Source organism: Augochlora pura, chromosome 7 (genome assembly GCF_028453695.1).
Source record: "Augochlora pura isolate Apur16 chromosome 7, APUR_v2.2.1, whole genome shotgun sequence".
Lineage (NCBI taxonomy): Eukaryota > Metazoa > Arthropoda > Insecta > Hymenoptera > Halictidae > Augochlora > Augochlora pura.
In genome coordinates, this window is record NC_135778.1 from 20,641,374 (window position 1) to 20,649,201 (window position 7,828).

At 37.0% G+C, this 7,828-nt stretch overlaps 1 pseudogene; it reads left to right on the top strand.

Annotated features, from left to right (window-relative positions):
- Positions 1-255: 255 nt before the first annotated feature.
- Positions 256-996, top strand: LOC144473103 (protein GVQW3-like; annotated as a pseudogene).
- Positions 997-7,828: the final 6,832 nt, after the last annotated feature.

The following is a 7,828-nucleotide window of genomic DNA, read 5'->3' on the forward strand; positions in this document are numbered from 1 at the left end:
TTATTTTACATATCTTTAAAACACTTCGGAAACTTAACCCTTTGCGGACGGCGGCGCTCGACGGGGCGCACAATACCCGAGGACCACGGATATTGTGGAGCGCCCAGCATTTTGGGCGGATACTACTGTGTTCAAAAAGTAAGGTGAATTTTTAATTTAAGCTTCCCTCGCTAATCGATTCGAGCAAACTGTTTTATTTTTATGTTGATAATACTGTTAGTAACATCTGTGCCAAATTTGATGTGAATGCCATCATTAGTCATATAGTTACGCTTGTGTTTTCTGAACGACTATAAGTGATCTTGGCGATTTTTACAATGTCTGATTTTGCTGAGCAAAGAAGTGCCATTAAATTTTGTTTGCGGAATGAAATTTCGGCTGCGGAAACGTACAGAATGTTGCAGAGGGCCTTCGGTGAATCGACTATGTCGCAGAAAAATGTTTATAAGTGGTACAAAGACTTCAAAGATGGCAGAGAACGTGCTGATGATTTTGAGCGCTCCGGACGACCATCAACGTCAACTGATGAGCAACACGTAAAGAAAGTCAAGGAATTGGTGGTTGAAAATCGTCGATTGGCAATTAGAGACATTGTCGATATGGTTGGAATTTCAATTGGATCAGTTCGAACAATTTTGAAAGGCAATTATGGAAAGACAACTCCTGGTTTTTGCATCACGATAATGCGCCGTCTCACACGGCATTGATCTTCGTGAGTTTTTCGCCAAAAATTCCACTCATATCGTTCCGCAACCGCCTAATTCACCTGACTTAGCTCCGTGTGACTTTTGGCTATTTCCCAAACTCAAAAGACCGCGCCGGGGACGCCATTTTGAATCTATTGAAGAGATTCAACGTGAATCGCTGCGTGCTTTGAAGGCTATACCGGAAAACGACTTTTTAGCATGCTTCGAGGAATGGAAAAAACGTTGGCATAAGTGCATTGCATCGGAGGGGGAATACTTCGAAGGGGATAAAATTAATTTGGATGAATAAATAAAGATTTTTCATTTTATAACAAAATTCACCTTACTTTTTGAACACAGTAGTATAACCGCCAGCCGTCCGCAACGGTAAACACGCTTGGGCGGATATATCCGCCAGCCGTCCGCAATGGTAAACTCGCTTGGGCGAATATATCCGCCAGCCGTCCGCTAAGGGTTAATTTATGCGATTCAAAACATTTTTTTAACTACATAACGTACAAAACATAAAAAACATAAATTTATTACAAAACAATTTACTGCTCATCTACATTTTGTGTGTGTGTGAAAGGGATTTGAAGAAATCATGATGTTCCGGTGGTATATATCGTAATAGGTCAATTGTGTCCTTGAATTTTGCTGTTGTAATTTGTCTGATATTTTTATACAGTGGTGTCAATACAATATTTTCGAACTTTTTCGGTCTACCCCAACGTGGTAATAAATCTAGGACTTCAAAATTTTCATTCTCATTCATTGATGTCTTATAGAAAATTTTATACGGTTTATTTCTAACAAAACGCATCCAACACATTTTTAACCAGTTTATTGATTCTCCATCTTTCCCATCACTCTTTACTCTTTTAAAAATTGCGTCTTCTAATAATTTTGTTGATACACAATCTTCTTGTCTCTATCATTTGGTAAAAACGAATGTCCTGATATTAAAAATGTGCGATCTATGATTTCCACATTATTTTCTAAAGTTTGGACAGAAATAAAAAAAGAAAAGTTTGGAAGATGATTATTGTTCTATTATTCTGTTTCTTTTTCGATTTTTTTTTAAATCATTAGTTACTATTTCTTCTTCACCATCTGAACTAAATGGTCTTGTTCTATTCTTCACCATGGGTGAAATAATTTCTAAAATTTAATATTTAAGTTTTATATTAATTAACCGCAGTGGTTATCCAACTAACGCAATTGTTCAAAAACTGAGGTTAACTTGCTAAATACTAATTAATTAAAATTGTCTTCATCGCTGCCTTCAGACATTATCAATAGTAAATATATTATCTTGATTTAACACTATTCCTACCGACACTTCACGTATACCTATTCCTACCGCGGCCGGTCAAATGACCGGTCGTTCACAATTTATATTTTTCAATGTTGTATGCAGACCAATAGCCAGTTTACCAGTATAAGAATATATTTTCTTTTGTTCAAGAGTACATAATCTACATTTTATTCTTTTTCGTCGCATTTTTTATATATGCGTTTCTCAACTGTACATTTTCCGCATACGTACTTTTTACATTTTAGACAGATTTTGTTCGTCTTATTATCTTTACAATACCTTATCTGGCATGTTTTCCGTTCACTGGAACCTGTATTTGTACTTGCGATGGGTATTGTTTGATTTTCTTTGCCGAGCTCTTGTTGGTATTCGATGGGAAGTTCTTCTGCCAATTGGAATAGAAATTCCTGTCTTGTAATTTCTCCTCCCGTAGTTTCTTTATATAACACCCATACATTTATCCCGGCTAAATCCAAGATATTAAAAAATACTTGCAAAGGCCATCTCCGAGATTTAGATTTCACCAAATAATTTCTGGCCATTTGATCGGTCACATCTACGCCAAATTTGGTGCTATTGTACAATTGAATTGTCTCCGGTGTTCGGGTGTCATTTTCTTCAACTTGGACGGAGTTGTGCATTGAATTGAGAATTAGAACTTTCTTTCATGGTTTGGCTTTGTAAATTTTCAACATACAATTATTTGAGCGATAGAGTTTGGTTGAGAAAAGTGCCATGTCGTCGTTTTTCAGTTTTGCCAGTACTGGTAGCTCTTTTCTATTTGCTCTAATTGTCCCAACAATCATAGTTTTTTTTGCTAAAAGTTTTGTTGCCATAGGTAGGCTTGTAAAAAAGTTGTCTGTGGTTATATTTCTTCCACATACGGTTCTGCTAATTTCATAGTGACAAACTCTCCAAGAGGAACTGATGGTTCTCTACTTTCATTTTTTCCCAAATATGAAAAACCGTTTATTATATATTTGCTACGTACATCGTACAAAATTGCAGTTATAACACGTAATACAATATAAAATATTACAAAATAATAATAAAAGACTGCCAAGTATGCTCTTTGTGACTTTCACGTTTCGATGCACTCTGTTCGTGTCGCAAGACTATACTGATTTGAATTCGTGGGAAGACCTCTATACATTTTCTTCAGTTATAAGTTTATTTATTTTGCGTCATAGTAGATAAGATGGCGTAAGAACATTCGAGGATCTGGACCGTGTTGGATATCAATCAAGCAAATAAACAACGCTAACCCTATAGTCGAGCGAGAACTGTAAACACTTGGAAGTGCAGTAAACCATTTTCTGGAAGGTACTTCTCGGATAAAATCGTGCCACAACTACATTACCTTTTGTTTGTAACGACTTTATAGTTTTGGCATTGAATCTTAGAGAGAAACTATTATAAAAATGTATTAATCGTACTACCGGTCAAATGACCGGTTGTGGTAGGTAAGACAGACTACAAATATTTCTCAGAAAATAAACAATAAAAAAATAAGCGAATATTGAAAAATGTATCATACATATATATGAGGAAAAGTCGTAAAGTTTAAAGGCGATTCACTTACGTTGAATGTAGGAAATTCCAATTGAAAATTTGAAAACGGTCATTTGACCGGTCCCGGTAGGAATAGTGTTAAGTATAAATGGAGTTAGGCCACTTTCAAAATAAACGGCTCAAATGATATTTGATGTTTAAGGTTGATTTATTGTGTTGTATATGAACCGTTCTGCTGTGTTACCTTCTTTCATCTCCCAAGAAGTCTTATTATGCCTTCTTTCCAAAATTGTTGAAGCTTATTTGCAAAATATTCATCCAGGTGCGTTTTTATTTCGCTCATAGATTTAAAAGATTTACCACGAAGAGAATTTTTTAACGAGAGACACGAATAATAATCGGATGGGGCAAGGTTTGAGGAGTGCGGAGAATGAAGTAAAATGTCTCGATCAAACTGTAAGAGTTTCTGTCTTACGATCAACGCAACATGCGGTCTTGCGTTGTCGTCATGAAAAACAACCCTCGTCGGTTCACCAATTCTGACCGTTTTTCAGCTATGGCGGCTTCCAATTTGTCGAGTCGATTGCAATATTTTGTAGAATTGATCATTTCATCTTGCGGAAGGAGCTCGTACTACACTACACCTTTCCAATCCCACCAAATGTACGAAATGTTCCTTTCTTCTAAGGAAGTTCAGGTTTCAGGTTCCGCAACAGTTGAAGGTCGATTTTTCTTAGACGAAGTGCGCCTGCGATGCACATTTTCATATAAAATACAAGACTCGTCTCCAGTGAGAAGCTTCTTTAAAAAAGGATTTGTTTCGTTTCACTGAAATAGCAAATCGCTCGTAGAGACGCGATTCATAAGGTCGGTCCCCGTGAATTAGTTTGGAACCCAAACTTCATACCGATTCATATATCCCATCTTGATTAAATGATTATGTACGTTGTTCTAGAAATATTAGTGGCATCCACGATCTCGCGCACACTATATCGCGGATTTTGATCGAACATATGCTCGAGATCATACGTGGAAAGAACTTACAAGACACTCTAATATTATTGTCGGTTTTATTCATAATTTTTATTCGTTATTATAAGAAATCTTGTAAAACTAGAAACGTTATTAATCCACTTGTGGATGAAAAAGAATGTTCTATTCTATTCCTGGGTCAAACATAATTTTACTCCCGACTCGATCCTTAAAAACGTTCGACTTTTATAAATGCCGCAGTTGACATAAAGTCCGCAGTTGACGTATAATAAATAGCTAGGACAACTCCCACAGTTGTGTATAGTAAGTTTCTCTTTCAATTATAAAATCGGACGTTCGGTTTAAAAACATTACAATTTGATGTAAAATTGTTGGTTCTATGATCAGCTTTAAGTAATATTAGACCAAAGTAAAAATTATCATTTCTGGTCCTGATTGTATCTAAAGACCGCCATAACCGCTTAGCGCCAGGATCGTAATTCTGATTTCCTCCGACGCTCCACCATCCGCCGGACGTAATAAGAATTTCATTAGACGATCGAAATTATTCCAAGAAGTTGGCGTTTAACGACGCGAGCTCGCGACTCCTCGACGAACAAGAGAGAAGACTGGGATTGTTCTCCCTTTCCCCGTTCCCTCGGTTCCCTTTTTTTTTTTTATTAACAATCAATTCTCTCTTAATAGGCGGTTGGCGAAAGCTTACCTTTGCCTGGGCGCGGTTCAATATCGAGTCGATCTTAATGACTTTCTCGGAGACTAGCCGCATAAAAAACCGAGCGAGCACCTAATGAAGGTAATTTCAAGGGGTCGAGCTAAAGAGATCAGATTTTACCGTGAGCCTCTGTGCTGGCGCGGATAATCGAAGCCGAAAGGCTGTAATCCATCGAACTGGGCCACTGACTCCAGAGAAGAGGCAGGGAAGAGAGGGGAATGCGGGAGGCGGGAGGCGGGAGGCGGGTGACGGGGAGTGGAAGACGGAGGGAGGTCGCGGTGGAGAAGAAGGCACGTGAACGGAAGGAGAGCGAAACAAAAAGAAAATATCCGGTAGACTCTCAGCTTTGTTTGCATTTCGGGTTATCTCTTTAATCTGACCTCAGCTTTTCTTGATCCTAGAGACACAGCCCTCTTCTGAACGGCCATCTTTAATTACGGCCACTTTAAGTCACCACCAAGATACCGCCAGCATTCCCACCACCCGTCCACATCCTAGCCACCCCTATTCTTCCGCAGCCTTTCACCGAGGCCTGAAACTTCAGGAACAGGGAATGAGGGGGCGTGCTCCAACCCCTAACGAGAAGATTAAAGGACTGACGAGCTAATGCCTAATCAATCGTACTGTCGCCGAACGAGATCTCTTTTTACGATATAACCGGGACGGCATTATTTATTTATGCCTGCCGGACGCATTGTTGTTGATGCTCTCTCGTATACTAGCAAGCCGTGCGCTACTGTTCACAATAATTCCATCGATTGTTCACAATCGAACAATTAGATCTTGTCCTTCAAACATTTATTCGAGGTGGAAAAGTGTACGGTATAATAAAATAGCATTTAACACGTTCGTCGCCGCGTCACCCATTTCTGGGTGACAGGTATGCTTCTGTGGCGACCCTGTCACCCAAACATGGGTGACGCTCTTCTTATTCAAGATTTTATTTATTTAATTTATGAAAATCCCATTTGTAGCCCAGGAATTTACTGGAATAAGCACCGACAAATGCGAAATATACAAAATAAACACACTAATAATTCATACATTATTTTATTTGTTATACATTAATTTGTATTTAATGTATAAAATATAACGTTTTCATATGCGTTCTAATTACCGAGTTTGGGCCCGGTAAGAAACTCGAGCAATTCGTGCTGGGCGACGAACGTGTTAAGTAAAGAATTGTATACGGATCAATATTTCCTGGCTGGTCTTATCGATGTCTACAACTTGTGATCTTTTTATTTGTGTGAACAGAGCCCCGGCAGTTATCGATTTAATTTTATTCGCGTTTTGTTTTATACTTTATTATCCGAGTAAATTCTTCTGTCGTAGGTCGTACCACTTTCTATATGACTGTATAATTCGTACGTTTTTTTTTTTGTAAAAATAAAACACTACGGACTGCAGAGGCTTTACTTGTCCGAAAAATAACATAGAAACATTTGTACTTACTATTCAGGAATAATGAAAAATTGTTCTTTTAGTTCGAACGTTTTAGCATCAGTTTATCGTATGCAACTTTGACATTTCGTGATATTGAATAAACTGAAGAATGTTAAAGCAAGCACACTATTCACCGGTTCAACACAACAATGGCACCTTGGAATCTTTCTCGACACCGGCTTAAATATTTGCAAATTTCAAATCTGTTTAATTTCTTTGGAACGTTTCAATTTTATAAGAATACTGTAATAAATTATGCAACGCAAGCTAGCGTGCTACTTTTTTAATCTAAGAGAATAGGAACTATTTAATTTTACTGTATTAAAAACCGTATCAATGATTTACTAAAATGAAAAATTCTGAAGCAAATAATGACGTTATTCACGTCATGGCAAAACCCATATTACATCTAATCATACTTTCTTAGTTCGTGAAATGTGTGTACCCTACAAGTGATTACCAATCCTTTTTTTCTATATTACATAAATTATAAATTAATCTTATATATTAAATAAATGATGTCAAATAATTTAATATAGATTTATAGAACTATTTACATAGAACTGATCACAGTAACAGAAGCACAGTAACTAATTTAGTGTACAGAAATTACCACATAGTAAATAAATCAGTGTACAGAAATTGCCACACAGTAAAGAAATCGATGTACAGAAATTGCCACACAGTAAAGAAATCAGTGTACAAACATTGGTAAACAGTACTTAGACCAGCGTACATAATTTGACATACAATAACAACAAAACTCTCGGCAACAGACATGCACTAACTAATTTCTCATGTTTTTAATGGCATAATAATTTGCTCAAAAACTTTCTTACACATCTTGTTAAATATATTGTGATCTTTATAAATTTTAATTATATAAACATTCATACTTACGTAAAAAGCAATAACATACAATTTAAACGTTCGAGCTAATTGAATTCGACTATGATTTTTCGAATGCGAAAAAGTTCTAATGTCGTCCCCTATGATAAATGTGAACTTTTTAATTTTATTTGTATTAATTAAATCGCTTTAATTGTGGGCGACGAACGTGTTAATGGGAGCACTAATTGACTCACTTACCCAGGTTCTCGATTCGTCCGGAAGCCTGATAGTGTTGGAAGATAGCGACGAACAAAACGGTGTCGAAGCAGG